The sequence below is a fragment of the Tachypleus tridentatus genome, chromosome 10 (genome assembly GCF_004210375.1).
Source record: "Tachypleus tridentatus isolate NWPU-2018 chromosome 10, ASM421037v1, whole genome shotgun sequence".
NCBI classification, from domain to species: Eukaryota; Metazoa; Arthropoda; class Merostomata; order Xiphosura; family Limulidae; genus Tachypleus; species Tachypleus tridentatus.
This window is the reverse complement of record NC_134834.1, coordinates 187,953,254-187,977,574: the sequence shown is the minus strand read 5'-3', so window position 1 is coordinate 187,977,574 and position 24,321 is coordinate 187,953,254. Positions and strand designations below refer to the sequence as shown.

Here is a 24,321-nt window from a genome sequence, read left to right as displayed (position 1 = left end):
CTTCTTTATTCAGAAGGGACTAGAGAGACTTGGTGGCACTCCTAAGTTAGTCCAAAACTTTGCTCTGGTTGAATATTGGTGGAAAAGTCCACATCCTCACTCATCTTACATTCAAAGGCGTTTGGGGATATGCCTATCGAGGCTACTCCTCATGCTACTTTGAGTTATTGTTGAGGGGAATTTGAAGAACATCCCCGAGTCAGAAATTTTCGCTGGCTTCTCCACCCAAGGGGTTTCTGCAGTGAGGGTCATCGCAACTCACAGAGATGGAAGTAAGATGCCAACCAATGTCATCATTCTGACATCCACATCATCACGTCCACCTGCCACATTAAGGCATGTTATCTTAATTGCAAGGTACGGCCATATATTCTGAACCCTCTCAGATGTTTCCAATGTCAGCATTTCGGTCACTCGAAGACATCATGTCGTGGTTCCTTGACGTGTGCTCGTTGCGGTGGTCAAACCACGATGCCTATGAGTGTGAAACGGACCCTCATTGCGTTAATTGTAACGGCTGTCATCCATTCTACTTTCGTTATTACCCCAAGAGGGTGGAAGAAAAAGAGGTATAGTGTTTGAAAACGAATCAAAACATTACTTATCCTGAGGGTCGAAAGTTGTTGTCCACCACTTCATCTCAGACATATGCTTCTGCACTTCGTTCCACTAATATAGTGGGAGTGCAGACGAATCTCTCTCTGTCTTCGAAAGAATCGTTCTCAAAATAAATGAAAAGTATTTTTACCTCCATGGTTAAAAAGTTGATGAATCAAATTCAACACCCATCTTTGTCCTTTATATACATTCCAACAAATCCCAAGATCCACATCCGAGGTACAGGCATTTCCTCGGATACATCTTCTTCTCCCACCCCAAGATGCAAAATGATCATTCGTTTACGTCCTCATTCACTGGAATCCTCTTCCAACAACAAAGACCTGCCCAATCGACCTAGAGTCATGGAGATCGATAGATCATTCTCGAATGAATAAAATAAAGAAAAAAGATGTGGTCTAAAATAGAAGGGCTCTCCGCCTAATTCACCTACACATAAATACGAATGGTCACCTTGATACAATGCAACTGTTGAGGTTTACCTTCTAATCTGGATGACATCAAAGCACTGATTACTTGTTACCTTCCTGTTTGTCTTTCCTTACAAGAAAATTTTTTGAAACCTGCTGATACAGTCATCTTTTGGCACTTATCTTTGAACTTAAGTGACAGGATGTGTGATGAACGAGTGCATAAAAGGGCGGCACTGTTGGTCGATCAGCATGTGCCCACCCTATCTTTTCCACTTTACACACCCTTGAAGGCCGTAGCCATATGTGTTTCCATGGGTCGTACTGTCTCTGTTCTCTCTGTCTGTCTCCTGGAGAGCCTTATGATCAACCAGACATTGATACTCTCGTTGAACAGTTGCCATCTCCCTTTTTAATCCTGGGGGACTTTAATGGGCATAATCCCCTCTGGGGAAGGTGCTGATATTAATGGGTGTGGTCGTTCCGTAGAGCGTGTGCTCTCAGATCACAACCTTTCTCTCTTCAAATCTGATTCTTATACTTATTTTCATGCACCAAGTCAATCGTTTACTACTATTTATCTCTCAATTTTCTCCCCTTCACTATTCTCCAACTTTTCATGGAGGGCTGACAGTAACCCACGAGGCACTGATCATTTTCCTATCACTTTGATAGACACTGGCCGTGGTCGATAGCAACTGATCCGCGTGCTCCAGTGGAAGCTGGATCGAGCCAATTGGCCATCTTTCACTGCTCTCGCAGAAGATGATCCTACCATCTATAGACGATTGCATGGCAGCAATGACTGACTGTATTATACAGGAGGCTGCTCAACGTATTCCTAAAACCTTGACACATTTTCCATGATATTCTCGTCCGTGGTGAAATCCTGCCTGCCACATGACACAGAAGGCTCAAAATTGCCTGGGATCCCTTTCGTAAGTAACCCACACTCTCGAACCGCATCGCTTTCCAGCGAACTCGTGCACTGCTCGGCATGTAAGAGGTCAAACCCAAAGAAATCTTGGATTAAATTTACAAACAGCATCTCTTCTACCACCAGTTCCAAAGTCATATGGGACAAGATTGAAAAGGTCAGTGGGCAACATAATTCTGTCCCCCTTTTGATCTTGCTCTCTGATGGCCATGAAGTAGCTGATACCCGGAGCATCGCCGATACTCTAGGTAAATGCTTTTACAGGGAATCTAGCACTTCTGCTTCTTCCTCCACTTCCTTGGCCATCAATACTCAGGCAGAACGATCACCTCTTTCCTTTCGAGCTGATTGTCTCTATAACTATAATCGTCTCTTTACACTGGTGGAACTCAAACTGGCCCTTCATCGGTCTGGCAGTACATCAGTTGGACCTGATGATGTACACTATGAAATGTTGCGCCATCTATCTCCTGCTATTCTTCTGATTGTTTTTAACTAGATTTGGCAAGAGAATGTTTTTCATGATGCCTGGCACCAGGCTATTGTCCTATTTTTCTCTAAGCCTGAAAAGGATTCCAATATTTCTTCAATCTATCGTCTAATTTCTTTGACGAGTTGTCTCTGTAAGATCTTAGAGAGAATGGTTAATGCTCATCTTGTTTGGTTCCTCGAATCAAACAGCATCTTCTCACCCACTCAGCGTGGGTTCCAACGACAGCACTCCACTATAGACCATCTGATTCGACTTGAAACATCAATCAGAGAGGCCTTTCTCAAACGACAACATATTGTATCAATATTCTTTGACCTTAAAAAGGCTTATGATACTACGTGGAGGTATGGAGTTTTGCTAGGCATCCATTTATATGGACTATGTGGTTATTTACCCATTTTTATTAAAAAAGTAATGGGCAGGCAATTCCAAGTCCTTGTGGATTCGATACTTTCTCATTCTTTTCTACAGGAACTTGGAGTCCCTCTGGACTGTGTTTTGAGTGTTACATTTTTCAGTATAAAGATTAATATCGTCACTGAACAACTCCTTCTTACTGTTGCAAACAAGCTCTATGTCGACGACTTCCACATCTCACGTCAGTCGTCGGACATGAGGTTTATTAAGCGACACCTACAGACTGCCCTCAGTCATTTACTGAAGAGGACCACAGCAAATGGCTTAAACCTCTCTCTCTAAAACCATTTGCATGATCTTTTGCTGTCAATGGGGTATTCACCCCAACCCTGAACTCTGCGTCAGTGGCGTTGTGCTTCCCGTAATTTTGTACCGTAAGCTGACCTTTATACTAAACACATCAATTAGCTACGAGTCAAATTTATAAGATGGGGAGCGAACTGATGTTCTATGCTAAAGATATATCGTGATCTTATTCAATCGAAACTAGACTATGGGTTTCTGGACTAGGGATTTTCCAGGACTTCCGCCTGGAAGATACAGGACCCTGTTCATCATCAAGGATTTCGGCTCTGTACCGGTGCTTTCCGCACTTCCCCAGTCCAGAGTTTGTACCCAGATTCTCATGAACCTCCTCTACTCCTCCGTCGTTTGCACCTGTCTTTACTGTATGCTTCAATACTTTGATCCTTACCACAGCATCCCACCTGGGGTTGTGTTTTCCTTCCTCAGTGAGCCATGCTTTTTCTGAACAGACAGACTGCTATTGCTCCTTTTGACCTTCGTATCCAAGCATAGTTGGATGAACTGGGTCTGTCCGTGGACAACATTGCTGTATCCACTGATCAGTCCATCTCACCATGACTTATTAACATGTAACGTTCTCAATTGTGACCTTTCTTTGAGTCATCTGAGGAAGGCGGATACTCCTGATTGGAAGTACCGTCTTTTATTTGTTGAACATCTTTCGAACCACCCCTCCATTCCCATTTATATGGATGATTCGAAATCAGGTGACTCTGTGGGCTCAGCTATGGTTTGTTGTGGTTCGGGTTGCACACAGATTCTGTGTTCACTGTCTAACTGTATGTTATTTCTCTTGCCCTGGATCACATAGAAGCTAAGGAGTACTCGAATTGTGTTATTTATACTGACTCGCTTAGTTCGCTACTGGCCCTGTTCTCACCGATATTCAAAATGGACTGGCCCATTTTTTTAACATCTACTTCTATCCACTTCTTCTGGATGTCGTGCCACGTTGGTATTCGCGAAAACAAACTCGCTAACATCACAGCTATGTCTGTTTGTTGTGATGCTATCACTGCTGTGCCTATTCCATAGACGGGCTATGATCCTGTATTCAAGGCTCGGTTCCGTTTCAGTTGGCAGTCGAATTGGAGTGAGCAACATGAAAACAAGCTTTTTCAGGTGAAACCCTATGTTGGACTTTGGCTGTCTTGCTTCCCTAAGGATCAGAAAGAAGTTGTTCTAACTAGACTACACATTGGTCACAGTTTTTAACTCATTGTTTTCTTTTATCTGGGTCTGATACACCAATGTGTTGTCTGTGTGACACTCAGGTCCCAAGAGCCTAGATTTTGCTGTCATGTCGTCCTTACGACTCTCAACGACAGCACCATGTTTTGTCCCAAGGTTTATCCCTAACGTTGGACAGTGTCATTGGCAATGGTGACACAAAGGTTTCTAGTTTTTTTAAAGGTCACTTACCTTCTTAACGCTATTTAGGTTTTTAATTTGTAAAATATACTTCGTTTTATTAACATGATTCATTTTTACGAATCAAAGTAAAATTAGTTCAGTGCGAAATTTGAAAATGGCCGTGACGTCAAATAACTTGAAACCAGGACTGGAAAGGCCAACTGCAGGTGAGTAACGCTGATGTTTGAACTACTTGTTAGTCATCCTGGCGACTTATGACAATTAAAATTATGCAGAAATCTTTTTACAACTTGCATTACTGTAGTTTTTTTCTTACTACTGTAAACTAGATTTAGAATTTGGATTTAACACTATTTAGGTTTTTAATTAAAAAATTAAACTTTGTTTTACCTTGATTTCGTTTTATGAATTTTAATAATTTTACTTTTTTTTTACCGCTTGTTTGGCGTAGATATTCTAGTTGCTTTGGGCCATTAAACGCCAAGTAACCGAACCAAACGTCAAATGAGATGTTACATTTCTTGCTATACAATATCTGATTCACAGTCTATTAAGTGACTGGTATCACAACAGGTCAGTCAGTTCATGTGATGGGATGTTACATTTCTTGCTATACAATATCTGATTCACAGTCTATTAAGTGACTGGTATCAGAACAGGTCAATCAGTTCATGTGATGGGATGTTACATATCTGATTTGGTATCACAACAGGTCAGTCAGTTCATGTGATGGGATGTTACATTTCTTGCTATACAATATCTGATTCACAGTCTATTAAGTGACTGGTATCAGAACAGGTCAATCAGTTCATGTGATGGGATGTTATATTTCTTGCTATACAAAACCTGATTCACAGTCTATTAAGTGACTGGTATCAGAACAGGTCAGTCCAACTGACGAAATGTTACATTTCATGTTAGACTCTATATGTTTCATAATTTATTGAGAGGTTTTGTCGTGACATTTTGGTCCGTCTAATAGTTGGTATTGTTAAATGTCACAACTATATAGTGACCAGTAGTATCTCTTACAATTAATTTTATGGAATGAAAAGGTTATTCCTTACAGAGTATATATCATTGCTAGAATATTTAAAAAACTCATGATTAAAAACTTTTTTTTAAATATTTATGGGGAGTTTGTGTCCTGTCAGTAATTGCACCTAATTTATTATTCAGTGCTGTGCATTGAACCAATTGTTTAATTATTACATGTAAACTGTTTTTATCTCACATGTTCTGTCTTGTTTTAATAATCATAGTAGAAATAATTTTTATAGACGAACTGCTGTAATACTATATAGAATATGTATATTATAATCATATATAATATATATATATATATATGACCTTTATATCTGAATATAAGTTATTCGTTCTTTCTGTCTTTGAATGTAACATTTTGGGCCCGGCATTGGCAGGTGGGTTAAGGCGTTCGACTCGTAATCTGATGGTCGCGTGTTCACATCCCCGTCGCACTGAACATGCTCGCCCTTTCAGCCGTGGAGGTGTTATAATGCGACGGTCAATCCCACTATTCGTTGGTAAAAGAGTAGCTCAAGAGTTGGGGGTGGGTGGTAATGGCCAGCTACTTTCTCTTTAGTCTTACACTGCTAAATCAGGGGCGGCTAGCGCAGATAGCCCTCGTGTATCTTTGCGCGAAATTAACATTTTACAAACATTCGTTTCCCCGTTTATGACACCACTGAATTAATTCGTTGTGTGGGTTTGAAGACGTTTGGAAATAAAGATTTTCACAAGCGCGTGCCTGTCATAATTTATCAAAAGGTACGTACGGTTTGTTGCCTATCGTTTATCTTTCATTTTGTGATGAGAGACGAGCATCAATTACTTTTTACACATGCAAAGTTGTTAGAATTTAAAAGAAGCATTAGATTAAATATGTAGGAAACTCTCTCACCATAACAAGTGTTTACCTAAGTGGTGTTTACTTGAGTGTCTCGGAGTCCTGGTGTTTTTAGTTCTAACTTTTGAAAGGCATCTCTTCGGATGGGATATATATATATATATATTACTTTCGTCTTATAACTATCACAAAATCTGTGGAAAATTACTCACTGTATTTTGGATTCATAATCATTTTATATCTTTGTTCAATGATCGAAAACATAAGCTCGTGTATTTCTTGGAATACATCTATGTTACACATCTATGTCTTTGATCGGTTACACATCTTTGCCTTAAATCGGTTACACATTTATTTTAAATCGGTTACACATTTTGTCTTGGATCGGTTACACATCTTTGTCTTGGATCGGTTACACATTATGTCATGGATAAGTTATACATTGTATCTTGGATTGGTTACACATTTTGTCTTAGATCGGTTACACATTACGAGTTGGATAGTTTGTTTTTTTGTATTTGTGCATCATGACGCGCACAGACGTACCTTCTGATATTAAACGTACTGTTACGTAAATTGTTCAGATATTTTAGAACAGAAGATATCTGATTTTCTATAAATCTTTCAAGTAATAATAAAAACAGTATGAAGAAAATCTTCGACTTTAACACGTTTCATTCATTTGACTCCTTGTCCCGTTATTATGTTCAGATTCAATTAGCGTTGAAAAATATAGATTGTTGTTTAGACGCAGCGACAAAAAAGAAATAAAAACTGATATAGATTTACGTCTGTCACAAACATTCTTTTCACTGAACCCATGACCACATGGCATTTACCATGAAGGGGGAGGAAGACTTCTCAATAACAATTGGCCCGGCGTAGCCAGGTGGGTTAAGGCGTTTGACTCGTAATCCGAATGTCGTAGGTTCGAATCCCGTTAGCACCAAACATGCTCGTCCTTTCAGCCGTCGGGGCGTTATAATTTGACGGTCAATCCCACTATTCGTTGGTATAAGAGTAGCCCAAGAGTTGGCGGTGGGTGGTGATGACTAGCTGCCTTCCCTCTAGTCTTACACTGCTAAATTAGGGACAGCTAGCGCAGATAGCCCTCGAGTAACTTTGCGCGAAATTCAAAACAAAAAAAAACAATAACCATTCATTTCACGTGTAACCGATAGCTCATAATTTTAGGTTTTTGAAAGTTGCTTTCCCCCATCCCGGCAAAAAGAACTTTCTGTGTTTCTGAAATTTGCGCAAAACTATACGAGGACTATCTGCACCTAATTTTGCAGTGTAAGACTAGAGGGAAGACAGCTAATCATCACCACCCACCGCCACATTCTTGGGCTTCTCTTTTACCAACGAATAATGGGATTGACCGTACCATTATAACGCCCTCACGCGAGCATATTTGGTGTGACGGGGATTCGAACCTGAGACCCGCGGATTACGAGTCGAGTACCTTAGCCACCTGGCCATGCCGGGCCAACTTTTTATGTCACTGTTTATAAAGTATTTATTTCTTGTGGGTTCATGGTTCTGTTGGTTACTATAGTAACATATTAATCATACACACATTAAAACAATAAACAGAAATGCTATAATAAGTAATCCCATTAATTACTGTTTGGTTTCTCTATACATGTATCAATGTCATCCCATTTATTTGCTCGGGTTATTTTACACTGAGTGTTTGTAACAAGTTAAAATTACTCAATATGATTTAACACGGGTATACTTTATCGCGTAAATAAAGGTTAAGGGTTGACAGATAATGTTACATCAATACGAAATTTGATACAAATATTACTTAGTGTCAACTTAAAGTAAGCGTCAGGCCTTTCAAGCAACAAGAGCAAGCATATGATGCATATTTCGATCACAGTGACGTATATCCTGTCATTTTCTTAATGTTGTTTTCATTAATAGCATTTGTTAGAATGTTTAAAATTTGTAGATTCTTTTTTCGATTTTATTATTAACGTACTTTATACTGTAGTTTTTTGTTTTTTTTGCACTATTAACATATGGATTGAAGCCTAGTCTAAACTTCCCAACCTGTCGCAACTCGTGGAATATTATTGGGGTTACGGACGAAAATATTGCCAACAGCGATGGTACTTAATTGGTGAAACAGTTGTATGTTTGTTTCCTGTTAAACACAAACCTACGCAACAGGTTATCCGTGCTGTGCCCACCTGGTGTTTATCAGAGTGAGCCTTTAGACTTACATCCGAGTGCCTGGGGGGGAGATGCTTTATAAATAAAAATAACATAAGTAATTATCTTTACTCATCACTGTTGACTCTTGGTTTAACATAAGTTATCAGTAGTCAGTATGAATTTTTGTAATAATGGATGATTTCTTCACCTCGGTATAGAATAAAAACTCTGTAGGATAGTTTGACGTATTGTTAACGTTGTTTTCAAACAGTATTTTTGAAACCTTCCATTAAAACAATCTGGACAGCTACCTTCATCATCTTCCCTCACCGTCACGGTAATGGATTTTGAAATAATCACAAATATTTGAAATGTTAATAATGTGTCCAATATTACATGTATTAAACATAATGTTAATTATTGTTTCCACGTAATGGCAAGTCAATCCCTATCACCCCCCGCTAATACAGCGGTATGTCTCCGGATTTACAACGCTAAAATCAGGGGTTCGATTCCCCTCGGTGGGCTGAACAGATAGCCCTTTGTGGCTTTGCTATACGACAAAACACACACACACAATCCCTATCGTGTGTATATATAAATAATTAAAAAAAAAACTATTACATCATGAGGAAAAACAGCTTGTTTTAGAGAGCATATCCAAACCTTAGATGAAAACTAATTAATTATAATATTATTACAAAACCTGAAAAAAAAAGAACAGCTACTGAACAGACATAAATCACGTGGGCACATGCCATAAGTTGTCAGTTAGACATTGTGTCCTCGTATTGAGTGGTACTCAAATTGTGTTGGGGTACAAGCCTACTATCTAGTTTAACCTCAGTTTCGCAGGCCTCATTTTCTAAAAAAAAAAAAAAAAAAAGGAAAGAGAGATAGAGAGAATAGTAAATACGATAGCTCTAGTCCACAATGAAGAAAGACCCAAATTGTGTTGGAGTACAAGTCTACTATCTAGTTTAACCTTAGTTTTGCAGGCCTCACTTTCTAAAAAAAAAAAAAAAATGAAAGAGAGAGAATAGTAAATACGAGAGTTGTAGTCCACAATGTCCCCCATCTGGCTACATACAACTAAAGGTAATAAAGATGCTCAGCAAATAATAAAATAAAAATTAAAAAACAGTAAAGAAATAATTGTTATACAATATGTCAATGGGGAGACAATAACACTGTCCATCAGGTTAGCATTCCAACTACCATAATGATGTTAGGACATAAATACCACTATGCTAAGGAATCACTATACTAAGTCCAACTAAAACTGCTAATACAACTCATATTCTACCATCAGGATCTGGGAAGTTTCTAGAAGACTTACATAAGTAGCAGATTTTATATAGAAAAAATAATACATTAATACACTTTTACAAGATACAGTCCACATGAGTAACTCCAATAATTTCAGCCCGATATGGCCAGATGGGTTAAGGCTAGCGCAGATAAACCTCGTGTAGCTTTGCGCGAAGTTCAAAATAAACCAATAATTTCCCTCCTATAAACAATTAAAATTATTCCTTTTTGTGTTTATTATGGCTTCGCTTATACTACTATCTCTAAACTAACATGCATATTGTGTATATTTATTACAAAATATTTTAAAATATTTAATGAGAGCTATGTTATCAAATCCATTAAACCAGTCTATTCACAATTTAATTAATACGGGAAATCAGGAAAATGCATTGTTACAAAGTCTACAGGGCCCGGAATGGCCAGGTGGGTTAAGGCGTTCGACTCGTAATCTGAGGGTCGTGGGTTCGAATCCCCGTCGCACCAACCATGCTCGCCCTTTAAGCCGTGGGAGCGTTATAATGTGACGGTAATTTCCACTATTCGCTGGTAAAAGAGTAGCCCAAGATTTGGCGGTGGGTGGTAATAAATAGCTATCTTTCCACTAGTCTTACAGTGTTAAATTAGGGACGACTAGCGCAGATAGTCCTCGTGTAGCTTTGCGCGAAATTCGAAATGGAAACAAACAAACAAAGTCTACAATACCTTAGTATCTGAGTGTATGGCATTATTTGTCACATTACTGTTGGGTAAGGGAAGTCCAAAAATTTGAAATGTAAAATCATTTCTTTTATCAAAAATGTGGGACGTGATGGGCTATACCACTCCTTGTTGTTTTTTTTTCTTAGAACGTGAAGCCTGTGAAACTGAGGTTAAACTGGACAGTAGACGTGTGCCTTCAAAGAAATTTGGGTCTTACTTCCGTCAGTACCTCTAAAACAGGGGCACGCTGTACAACTACTAACCTTATGGTGTGCGCCCAGGTGATACGTGTCTACTAACCTTATGGTGTGATACGTGTCTCTCTGTTTTATAACTGTGTTGTTTACTTTCGTTTCTTCTTGTCTAGTATTTTACGTAACGTTACAAGTGTGTGCTATTATTGTTTGTATCCGGAAAGAAACTCCACAACAAATTAAGCAAACAAATGAAATTGGTATGCGCCTTTCAACGTTCGAAAATGTTCTTTGTACCTCCCTGGCACATAACGACCCACAGCTATGTAAATTCGGCCCACGTCCAAACCAATTAGACCTTTTTCCACTTTCTTTCAACTTTGGTCTACCGGTGTCGATCAATAGGGTCTCACAGGATTTATTATAATTGTTTATGTATTTTAATTTAGTTCAGAGTTGGATTATTAGTTGTTTTGTTTGTTTTTTATAATTAAGCACAAAGCTACACAATGGCTAATCTGTGCTCTGCCCACCACGGGTATCGAAACCCGGTTTTTAGTGTGTAAGTCCGCAGACATATCACTATGCCACTGGGGGGGACAGGATTATTAACATTGACTTATAATTTTTTATTTAATTTTGAATGATGAAAGTTAATCAAAGGTGGCGCTCATCTTTATTCCAATGTTCAAGATAATACTCCGAAACCTGTCGCTAGCTCGAGAGAACAACGTGCTATTTCTATTATATTTGTTGTTGGTGGCTGAACAGTAAGTTCTAGGATTTATAACTCTAAAATTAGATTTCAATAACCGCTAGGAGCGCAGTGCACTTAGCCCATCATGTAGTTTTACACTTTCAGTGTATTCTTATCAGTATAAATTATCAACACTTGTGTATTAAGTTACGAAAAGTATACTATTCTTATAACAATTGCTTTGTTGTAAGCTTGTTAACTTCTATCTATCTACCACTCGATTCCGTCAAGGAACATAGGGCCGCAATCACTTGCGGTTTCATGAACAGGTATTTAAGTGAGTAGGTTGTTAACCCACTGCACCGATCCGTCCCTAATTTAGTAGTGTAAGACTAGAGGGAAGGCAGCTAGTCATCACCACCCACCGCCAACTCTTGGACTACTCTTTTACCAACGAAAAGTGGGATTGACCGTGACATTATAACGCCCCCACGGCTGGGAGGGCGAGCATGTTTGGCGCGAACCAGCGACCCTCAGATTACGAAGCGCACGCCTTAACGCGCTAGGCCATGCCGGGCCCTTTGTCAACTTCATTTTATAACAATTATTTGCTATTCCATTTCTATACGAACGACAGATCTCGATCAGGGGCCATCAGTACATGACCCGTCCCTGGTTTTTTAAATGATAGACAAGAGGGTGGTAGCCAACAAGTCACATCACTCGTCAACCGCTTTTATTTGACTGCCACTGTTATAAGTTAACCCCAGGCTCCCAAAATGTGGAGCACGATTCTGTGGCAACTTCGCAGAGAAATGGGGCAGAAAACAGTTGATCTTGTAGTGAGGACAAACAGTCAGGCATACTCATCTAAAGTCAGTCGTCAGTGGAAAATATTATGTGAATAATCCCAACATTTAAGAATAATATGAAAATAAAAAAATATTCCCTGAATAACAGTTTGAAATTTAATACAAATCTGAAAGTAAAGACGAAAGAATCTCACGTAGGGATTTATCAACTCGAAGAGCTACATAGAAACGATCTATTTTGTATCTAAAACTTGAAATCCCGGGCCTCTTATAAATATACTACCCCAACCTCTGTGTCCAGTGTGGGTTAAGTTCGGGGTTAAGGCCAGGAAGTTACCGCTGAACCACAGATAACCCCCTTGTGCAGATTTTGCGCTTAACAACAAATAACCCTAAACGAAACGCTCCTTCGATGGCTCAGCAGTAAGAAAGAGGGCATATTGGGCACAAACTTATAGGATAAGTTAGATCCCTATGATAAATAGACCATTGTGCAGCATTTCGGTCAACAATAAACAATTCTAACACGAAGTGCTCTGCTCCACCCCTCCTGGTGGCTCAGAGTTGGTTTGTGGTTTTCTAACACAAATATTATGGGTTTTGATCCCTGCAATGACCACAGATAGCCCATTTTGCAGCTTTAAGAATAGCGCAGGTACAGAAGAAAGAACTTCCATTCGCATTTAAAAAATAAGATCGATTGATATTGATCCGAGCACCAGGCTTCTACATACTTACTTTAGAAACCGAGATTAGAAAACGGTATTTTGTATCCAATTCGTCATTACTTCATTTCTGGTTAACTTATATCGTACTTGTCAATCAAAGTTTGTTTGTTTTGAATTTCGCGCAAACCTACACAAGGGCTATCTGCGCTAGTAGTCCCTAATTTAGTAGTGTAAGACTAGAGGGAAGGCAGTTAGTCATCACCACCCACCGCCAACTCTTGGGCTACTCTTTTACCAACGAATAGTGGGATTCACCGTCACATTATAACGCTACCACGGTTGAAAGGGCGAGCATGTTTGGTGTGACGGAGAATCGAACTCGCGACCCTCGGATTACGAGTCGAGTGTCTTAACCACCTGGCCATGCCATGGCCGTCAATTAAAGTAATGAGAAAATAATAAACAATACAAAGACGGCCACAAGACTTGTTATTGTACTGTTTACTTGACGTTTCGTTCTGCAACTTCTATAGTACTTCTTACAAACTTTCAAATTTGTTTCTGTTTCATATTTCGCTTGAAAAATTCTATCGACCACTCTTTAAGAAACTGTAAAGTATAACTCAAGTTTTATGGCCATTGTCTAACTAACTTATTCACCTTCTTCGCCATCCGGGTTCCTTTTATTTTTCTTCATTTATACATAAACACAAAAACACCCAATTGGCTGTCTGTGCTGTGCCCATCACAGTTATTTAAATCCTATTTTTAACGTTATAAGTTCTCAGGTTTGCCGCTATGTCACGGAAAAGCCTTTGTGTTTATAAAGCAAGTTAACCTTAGTACCTCTACAGCAATTATCAGAATTTTTGAACTGCAAAATACTAATAAATTGTTCCCTTGGTTCATAAAGAGCTTCAGAAAGTCATGAAAGGAGAGGTTGGAACATTTTAATATTTCATTTCTTCGTGTTTGACTATCTTGATGAAATGTACGCTACTCAGTAATAAGGGAGGCTTAACGAAATGTTCATCACATTTATAAGGTTTGTGTGAATCATAATGTACAATCATTTTATTTCTTTTTTTATCTCTACCCCTCCTTAGTGCCAGAAACAATGAAACAAGTAATATTCGACAGTTCGAGGTCTTGATTTATCAAGCCACAAATATGAAATGGGCATTTTTGAAATGATGTTCAGTTGTGCCAAGAAAAATTAAAAATAATAATTATGGCAAAAAATCGGTATTTCTGTAGTCACATGTGATCTGTGTAGTTGTAATCGGCGTTCCACGTGCTAGATTTGGTGCGTGCGCACGTAGTGATCTCGAGAGAAAAGACATCTGCTGACTTCCACTTCACCTGCTGTATACGGGAAGGTACAATCCAAACACAGGTATATGTATAGCTGTTATACAAAAGAATTTTTTTAAAATTGTAAAAACAGATATACCATAATCATATTTTTAACTTAAAATAACAATTTTAAATTTCAAATTCTTTTTTTTTTATAAAATTAATGCTAAAAGTACCGCCTTACGCCCGACGACACGATTAGTTGTTACTGTTTGCCTGTGAAATATTTGTACGTGTGTTTCTGGGTTTCATTGACAACCAACAATCAGTTGTTGACTTATTTCTCACATTACAGATATATCTCTTGAAGACGGTTGTAGTTATTTTTACGTGTCGCCTATGATGGTTACAGGTATTCTTGAAATATAACGTACTGTCAATGACGACTAAAGTCAGTTTTAAATATAACGTACTTTCAATGACGACTGTAGTCAGTTTTAAATATAACGTACTTTCAATGACGACTGTAGTCAGTTTTAAATATAACGTACTGTCAATGACGACTGTAGTCAGTTTTAAATATAACGTACTTTCAATGACGACTGTAGTCAGTTTTAAATATAACGTACTTTCAATGACGACTGTAGTCAGTTTTAAATATAACGTACTGTCAATGACGACTGTAGTCAGTTTTAAATATAACGTACGTTGTCAATGACGACTGTAGTCAGTTTTAAATATAACGTACTTTCAATGACGACTGTAGTCAGTTTTAAATATAACGTACTGTCAATGACGACTGTAGTCAGTTTTAAATATAATAGATTGTTAATGGTGACTGTAGTCAGTTTTAAACAGTGTCAGTGATGACTATAGTCAGCTTTAGATATAGCATATTGCCAATGACGACTGTAGTCAGATTTAAATATAACCTACTGTCAATGACGACTGTAGTCAGTTTTAAATATAATAGATTGTTAATGGTGACTGTATACAGTTTTAAACAGTGTCAGTGATGGCTGTAGTCAGCTTTAGATATAGCATATTGCCAATGATGACTGTAGTCAGTTTTAAATATAACGTACTGTCAATGATGCCTGTAGTCACTTAAGTAAACTGCTCGTAAATACCTTTGCTAATCGAGAATGAATAGTTATAATGAAAATCGTTCAATGCTGTGAATCGTACCCAGAGGCGGATTTTTTACTTTTGATTCGATAAAGTTAAATCTTACAGGAACCATTTAGACCTTTGCACGAGCAGTATTACTTCTACCCGGAACTAGTTTCCTATCCGTAAGGCCAAGCGCGTAAGGCGTGCGACTCGTAATCCGAGGGTCGCGGGTTCGCGCCCGCGTCGCGCTAAACATGCTCGCCCTCCCAGCCGTGGGGGTGTATAATGTTACGGTCAATCCCACTATTCGTTGGTAAAAGAGTAGCCCAAGAGTTGGCGGTGGGTGGTGATGACTAGCTGCCTTCCCTCTAGTATTACACTGCTAAATTAGGGACGGCTAGCACAGATAGCCCTCGAGTAGCTTTGTGCGAAATTTCAAAACAAACAAACAAACCTATCCGTACATTGAGCCTCATGTATAACGAGCTCATTTCGTTCAGCGCATGCGCACTAAGTACACTCAAAGCTATAAAAAATACAAAAATAAAATTAATACGATGCCCTTCGCTTGATGTTTTACCAAAATTCATTTCATGAAATATAAGTTTTGTCCCTCAACCTGTGTACTACTAACTGCCAATCGAACTCCTTCAATGGAAACTTTGTTACACTAGTAAAGAAACTTCTATGAGACTTTTATTAAATGCTACAGGCCTCAGCAGACGCTATGCAAGTTTAACACGTTGCGCTGTATACAGGATCCGAAACAGCTCCATGATTTAAACACGTTTAAATGTATAGAAGTATAGAATAGATACACTCAGTCATTTATTCAATATTTTACTTTTGTTCTCATAAAAGCTGCACAAATATTGTTTAAAATTTGTAGAAACTTTTACGTGGCAGGTGTCCGAATATTTGTTTCACATGTTGTAAGGAAAGCATCCAGCAAGGCTTAACCACTGATATCTACACTGAACTGGACTGAGCAACGAGTCTTTCATGTGAGGTCGCCGGAAGTTATAAAGTGGCCATCTTGTTGGTCCCGTGTAATTCGTTCTGTTGTAAGACTTAGTGTATATTTTAGGTCATAGCCAGGATCTTATGTAAAAGTGCTAATGTGTATTGCATGGAATTATAACAACAGACCAAGTGTTGGTCCAATGTCGTTTCGCTGGTAATATCATGACCCGTCCTTCCATTTATAAAGTAAAACGAATTAATTGGCCACTGCCATCAAATTACATTGTTAGATGTAGAAACTAAAGGCCTAATGATAGCCATTTTACTTAAGTGAGACCAGCCCTGGCTCATATAACGTTTGTTTTTAAGCTCAAAGTTTTTAGTTTTATCATACACCGATTGCCACTTCAATCCGATTTCCAAGTTTAATAGAACTTTCTGTGGAGACAACCCGAACTGTTAAAAAATGAGTTGTTTGTTTGTTCTGAATTCTCACACAAAGCTACTCGAGGGCTATCTGTGCTAGCCGTCCCTAATTTAGCAGTATAAGACTAGAGGGAAGGCAGCTAGTCATCACCACCCACCGCCAACTCTTGGACTACTCTTTTACCAACGAATAGTGGGATTGACCGTCACTTTATAACGCCCCCACGGCTGAAAGGGCAAGCATGTTTGGCGCGACCGGGTTTCGATCTCACGACCCTCAGATTACGAGTCGCACGCCTTAACACGCTTGGCCATGCCGGGCCTAAAATGAATTGTAAATATTTGGAGAGACAAATGGTATCCAACAACCCCACCTCCAAGTTGTACTCTGAATGTTCTGAAAAATATTTTAACAGGACAGATCTAGATGTTCGTCTCAAAGAAAATGTTCTAAAACAGTATTTATGCTTTCTGAGCACTACAAAAAGGATATATTATTATTATATATTAGTAGTACACTGATCAAATTATTTAAATAATTACTTATAGGCACTTGAAAATTGGGTTAAGTTTTATTCTTCTAATGATGTTCATTTTTCTAGTTTTGTTTGAATTCGTTATTACGTTGTTGTTGTTGTTTTAACAGTGGGACTCCTATGCCTTTTTTATTTTTTTTTAGTTTTTCGAGCAAAGCGAAGTATGCTTTTCTATATAGACAGCTAATAATGGACCGACATGACAAGGTGGTTAAGGCACTCGACTCGTAATCCGAGGGTCTCATGCTCGAATCCCCGTAGCACCAAACACGCTCGCTCTTTCAGTTGTGCGGTCGTAATAAAGTGACGGTCAATCCCACTATTCGTTGGTAAAAGAGTAGCCCAAAAATTGGTGGTGGGTGGTGATGACTAGCTGCCTTCCCTCTAGTCTTGCACTGCTAAAATAGGGACGGCTAGTGCAGATAGCCCTCGTGTGACTTTGCAAGAAATTCAAGACCAAATAAAACGTTTATTTATTCTAGGTATTGAACACGTGTCTCAACTGGCTTACTTCGCTTTACGTTTACAAGTAAGTTATGATATAATGCATGATGTGCGAAAGTTTTCGCACAAGAGACTATTTTGTCATTTTATGGAACTAATTCTTTATTTAATTTCAGTAGTATGGAACCGCTTTACTGATTCTTGTTGTCAACCGAACGAGCTCTGGTGGGAATAAGTATCATTATCATAACTTGTACCACGGGTGTATCATAAAGATTCTGCTTGAATAAACATACTGATCAAATTTAGGGTCTGAAATAACTGTTATGTAACTCCCCTGAAGTGTCTTAACTATATTTTAAGGGGTTAGCGTATGGAACCACATATACTAGAATAAATCAATATAAAAATCACTTCTCAAATAAACCTTGATTATAACAGTGTTTAACATTATGTATTAAGTTTTGCTGGTTGAGATCTCCAACAAATTGTTGCAGACTTTTAAAATACTCCCTAAACACTACTAATTACACCCTAGATCCTCAAACCAAGACAGGTAAATCTGAAAATAGGAAAGGAAGAGGTAAAACACCTAAATCCAATGATACTGATGTTAAGTATCTTTGTTTATATAGCCTTCAGGACAGAAGGAAGACAGCCACAGCATAAGATAAACAACCATATACCAAATGAAAGAAAAGTGTCCAGATCCAAGCTATCAAGTTAGGAGTGTTTTTATACTAAAGGAACAGGAAATATTTGTAAAACAAATGGAATAATGGATCACCACAAGAACCATCAAGTACTGATCCATCATGGTATACTTAGTGGTTTGTGTATTATTGATAAAGGATTCTACTACCATAAGATAATGATCCCAAACACTCATCCAACCTATATAGAAATTACTTAACTAAGAAAGAAGCTGCTAGAATCATTCAAATGATACAATGTTCCCCACTTGAAAAAATGTGGGACTTGACAGATTCAAAACTTGACAACTCAAACGTTACTTCCAAAAAAACTTTATGGGAGTTTTAGAGACACTTAAAGTAAATCCCATAAAAAGCTTTGATTAAATATGTTGCAACAATACTTGAAGGACTGTCTGTAGTTATTAAAACAACAAAGGGGAACACAAACAAAATATTAACTGTTTATTGAACTCAACCACTTCCACTGAGTTTCTGTTGTACTAAACATGAAGGTTAATAAAACTGTGTTGTTTCACCTGTGATTTACCTTCCATTGTTCTTTAAAAGTAATGTGAAATGTAATTTTTGACTTTGTCCTAAAACATTTGTAGAGTACACCTTTTTACTTATTTTTATATCGTTCTTACTCGCGTTTAAATCGTTTTAGTGTTATAGAAGAAATAAACAGTACAATAATTATTTCTAAGCCTTCTTTTGTACGTAAAACAGGTCCAAGAATGCGATATTGAGCATCACGTTCTACCACATCAGGAACTCCAAAGCGTTTAATCATTAACAGATTCTCAGAAACATCTTACCAGGCAGCATTAGATTGAAAAATAATTTCTAATACTGTCAGGTAAAGATGTCTATGGAGTCTGCGAATGCAGCGTCACCTGGATTAAAAGTATGTAAAATATTCGGTACCATCGGATGAAGTAAGTAGCACACATTAATGAATGATTGATGTTCAACAACTTATTCGATAGCTTTGTTTAGTGAACTTGGAAAATGGTACTGATTACGTTGTTTATCACTACTAATTCACATTTGTCAGTATATCCTTCAACTGCTCGAGGACTATCTACACTAGCTGTTTCTAATTTAGAAGTGATTGGTCAGAGGGAAGCAGATAATCAACACCATCTATCGACAATTTTAGTGCTACTCTTCTTTTCCAACAAAATGTGGGATTGACCATCACATTGTAATGCCTTCACAGCTGAAAGAGCGAACATACTTGGTGACGAGAGTCCAATATACCCTTCAAAGAGAAAATCACTATCTCTTCCTGTTTTGGAAGATTATGGATTTAATACAAATCTGTTAAAATTTAGAATCAACTAGTTGAAATACGTGTTCAACGCATGGAAAAGAAAAAAGATCCCCGAGAGATCACATCTCAATGCCGATTTCCTATATATGTGTCAAGTTTAGTAACATTCTGTTTGGTGACTTTCTAAGTGTAAACGAATACATACACACATTGTTTATGTATTTGCTTGTTTTGAATTCCACGCAAAGCTGCACGGAGGTTATCTGCGCTAGCCGTCCCTAGATTAGCGTGTGTATGTGTAAAGCCACATCGAGCTATCTGCTGAGCCCACCGAGGGGAATCGAGCCCCTGATTTTAGCATTGTAAATCCGAAAACATACCGCTGTACTAGCGAGGAGCCGTTAGCTTAGTACTGTAAGACTAGAGTTTGTTTGTTTGTTTGTTTTTTGAATTTCGCACAAAGCTACTCGAGGGCTATCTGTGCTAGCCGTCCCTAATTTTGCAGTGTAAGACTAGAGGGAGGGCAGCTAGTCATCACCACCCACCGCCAACTCTTGGGCTACTCTTTTACCAACGAATAGTGTGATTCACCGTCACATTATCACACCCCCACGGCTGAAAGGGCGAGCATGTTTGGCGCGACGGGGATGCGAACCCGCGACCCTCGGATTACGCGTCGCACACCTTAACGCGCTTGGCCATGCCGGGCCATAAGACTAGAGAGAAGACAGCTAGTCATTACGACACACACCCAACTCTTGAGCTACTCTTTTTACCAATTAATAGTGGGATTGACCGAATGTTATAACGTTCCCACGGCTGGAAGGGGAAACATGTTTTATGCGCTGGAGATTCGAATCCGTGACCCTTAAATTGCGAGTCGAACGCCCCAATCATATGGCCATGCCGGACCTTATATTATTTGTGAAATAACAGTTTAAATAATCATTCATTTTATCAGACCTGTGATTAGATAAGGAAACAAAACCGCTTGGGCAGACAAAAAGTGTTATAAGTTTTATTCATAATAAACGAAGCATTTTATGTAGGCCTCCAGAATGACGACATATTCTGGATTCATAGCACTTATTTTTGTTTACATTAATATTAATTTCTCCAAAGGCTACAACACGGCATTACATATCAGGACAGTACGTAGAATGTTTAAAGGTGAGGTCAAAATCCAACAGATACTGCGCCAAATAAAATCGGTAGTGCTAATACTACGAAAGTATGGAGGCATACTCCCCGGAAAATTTGAAACATTGGGTGTTACCAGATTAAATCTGGAAGCAGTTTTGTATTTCAAACGTTCACGACTTTGAGTAATGACTATAAAGACATATGTCATCGTATGGTGTTATTTGTAGCTGTGTAGAAGTAACTAAACTATAAGACCTACATTTTGATATGAACGATCTTTCAACACCTTTATCATACTCAGTCTTTATGAGTTCAAGAATTATTATTCATTTTGTCAAAAGAGAAGGTAGCAAAATTAAAATTCAGTTAGTTTGTCAATTAGTATGGTATAAGTTAGAAGGTAGCAAGAATTAGAATGGTATATCAGTTAGTTTGTCAATTAGTATGGTATATCAGTTAGTTTGTCAATTAGAATGGTATATCAGTTAGTTTGTCAATTAGTATGGTATTTCAGTTAGTTTGTCAATTAGAATGGTATATCAGTTAGTTTGTCAATTAGTATGGTATATCAGTTAGTTTGTTAATTAGAAGAGTATATCAGATTAAATCGCACCGATATCTATTAGTTTTGCTTGACAGCACCTTATAAAGCTTGCACATGTCTTCTGGGAAGCGCTTTCTTTGACGTTGATGTGGTGAAGAGTTTTACCCTGTGTCACATCAGCAGGGCAGGTGATACGAAGATTCATCTCCAACCAGGGTATGGGATGTCCACGTTTTGTGAAAGATACTGTCAATGTTTACAAGTACATCGAAGCTCTCAAGAGCTGGTTAAAGCCAATGATTCAGCGTCACTTCAGTGGAGCTGACCAGTGCACGTTCCAGGATAGCTCTGCACAACAGAGTTAAAAATGGTTGGTTATATTTATGTACTCTGTGAATTAAACATGAAATGAAGAGGAAGTCTCAATCTACACATCTTGAAATTTTGTTTCATTACTTCAGGTAAAGGACTGTCTTTAAAGAGAGAGAGAGAAGATACTGTGATGGCCAGTCCTGATCTCAACTCTACTGGACACTTCTGGAAGGTGATGGATAACAAAGTGCAAGCAAAGAAACCAAGAAACATCTTAGAACTACAGGAAGCTCTAATCCATGTCTGGCATCATGAACACACCCCTGTCTACATTCAATAATCCATGTCTGGCATCATGAACACACCCCTGTCTACATTCAATAATCCATGTCTGGCATCATGAACACACTCCTGTCTACATTCAATAATCCATGTCTGGCATCATGAAGATATGTTTGTACTACTGAAATATGTGTCACCTTTCACCAATGTCAACAACTGTTTTAACCAGTTCTGATACTCCCACAATGTAAAATTTCACAACTAAAATAAGACTGGAAATCGGTAAAGCTTATTATTATTTATTCCTCATTTCCAAGTAGAATATTTAATGTTTATAGAAGCTTCTTCAGCTGACAACTTCCACTGCTGTTGTTTCCAGAAACAAAAGGTTTGTCTTTCTCTAACTATGACATATTTTTCTGTCATTCATTTATTAACTGCATAAACAGCCATCTTTTTATGAAGCTGTCTTCCTAAGAATTAATGTATGCTGTGAAAGCTTTCTGATCAACGAAACGAACCCATTTTGTTTTAACACAAAAAAGTATCTATTTGACAATGACTTTTGTTTTTGTATGTATATTATCCAGCTGATCTAAATAAAACATCAAAATATAGAATCAAATAGATTCTTTTTAACTCTCCTGTTACCAAACTTCTAAAAAATGATTTACTTTTTAACTTTTTATAACCAATGACACACCAAGTTTATAAATTCTAAATAAGTTTCATTCCAAAAAAACGTGTTAGAGTGTGTGTATGTGATTAATCTAACCAGTTTTGCATTTAGCAACAAAAAATCCATCCTAAGTGAAAAAAAAACTTGATTCAAAATTTTGTTTCCTCTGTAAAGATAAGAGAAACAAATTAAATAATCGAATTAAACTATTCAAATTTTGCATCATTAACAACGTTAGGAAATTGTCATGAACAAACACCATGTATTTTAAATTATTTAACATTAACGTACAAATTTTTTGTACATTATTTTTTCTCGTCACAGTTAAAAACTTAACTGTCACTGATGCTCAGTTATCCAGAAATAATGTCACAATAATAATAATTATGTAGATGTGTAATTTGACTTATCTTTTGAAAGGTAAATTTCATACCCAGCTCTGCCCTTCGTAGATACCCAACAGATCTGGTGAAATGAAAGTCTACAAAGTGAACACTTAGTCCATAATGGACTTTCTTTTAGAACGTTTTGCAATTTATTTGAAATGTCTTACCTCAGACGTCCTGCATGTTATTTCCTTTTTTATCTTTAAAACGCGGGAAACACGAACAAATAGGCTAAAAAATCCTGTGAGGATTTCTGTAATGTTCATTCTTCATCCTCATTGTTATAAGACAAGGGAAGTGTAGAAGTCGAGTCGAGAAATTTGGTAGAAATGACATTACAATTATATCACTTTTTGTTCAAAGCTGCCCATTTAACAGTAGAGATGTGGTGATGATTTCTACTGTTTGAACTCAATGCATTTAATACAATAAAATTAATATCATTAAATTTTGCTTCTACCAAAAACAATGTTCTACGTCAAGAAGTAAAAAAAAATACCAAAAATATATTTTAATTACGAAATACTTTTGTAATTCAGGCTTAAGCACTTATTCTAACCTTGCTATAAATAGGGAATTAAATTATGTTAAACTGAAAAGATTGTTTTGTTTTTGTTTTTGAATTTCGCGCAAAGCTACTCGAGGGCTATCTGTGCTAGCCGTCCCTAATTTATCAGTGTAAGACTAGAGGAAAAGCAGCTAGTCATCACCACCCACCGCCAACTCTTAGACTACTCTTTCACCAACGAATAGGATTGACCGTCACATTATAACGCCCCTACAGCTGAAAGGGTAAAAATGTTTGGTGTGACGGGGATTCGAACCCGGGACCCTCAGATTACGAGTCGAACGCCTTAACCCACCTGACCATGCCGGGCCTAAATTCTTATTTTTCATTCATTTAAATCTGAAATCTTTTTTAGTAAAATTTATAACAGAGCAAGATGAGGAATCGGACATGTCTTTTAGTACTTCTGAGGGTTTTATGACTGACAGAAAAGGCATTTTTGAGGCAGATCACAGAAGGGCAAGGGTTTGAATCCACACCTTCTGTACCTAATATGTTTTCGTTGAGCTTCTTTTATTGTTATTTTGCTCATTGTGGAGAAATATTTGTTCACGTGTACAGAGAGTTAGGTGTTTCTATATTAAAACTATTTTAATAAGCAAATCCAACAAGTTACGTAACAACCTAGTGTATATTGGAATGACGTATATCAGAACCACATTTTCGCTTTGTTTGGATTTTCTGAA

General features: G+C 37.8%; 1 long non-coding RNA gene across 3 annotated transcripts in view; it reads left to right on the top strand.

Annotated features, from left to right (window-relative positions):
• The window catches only part of LOC143228292 (uncharacterized), a 40,987-nt gene extending 18,373 nt beyond the window's left edge, over positions 1–22,614 (top strand). For 2 of the 3 annotated variants that reach the window (XR_013015304.1, XR_013015305.1), the window contains one exon: positions 21,870–22,614. This is a non-coding gene — a long non-coding RNA (uncharacterized LOC143228292). Of the gene's footprint in view, positions 1–18,385; positions 19,231–21,869 lie in introns of those variants that run through there. The other variant, XR_013015306.1, reaches the window with a different exon arrangement.
• Positions 22,615–24,321: the final 1,707 nt, after the last annotated feature.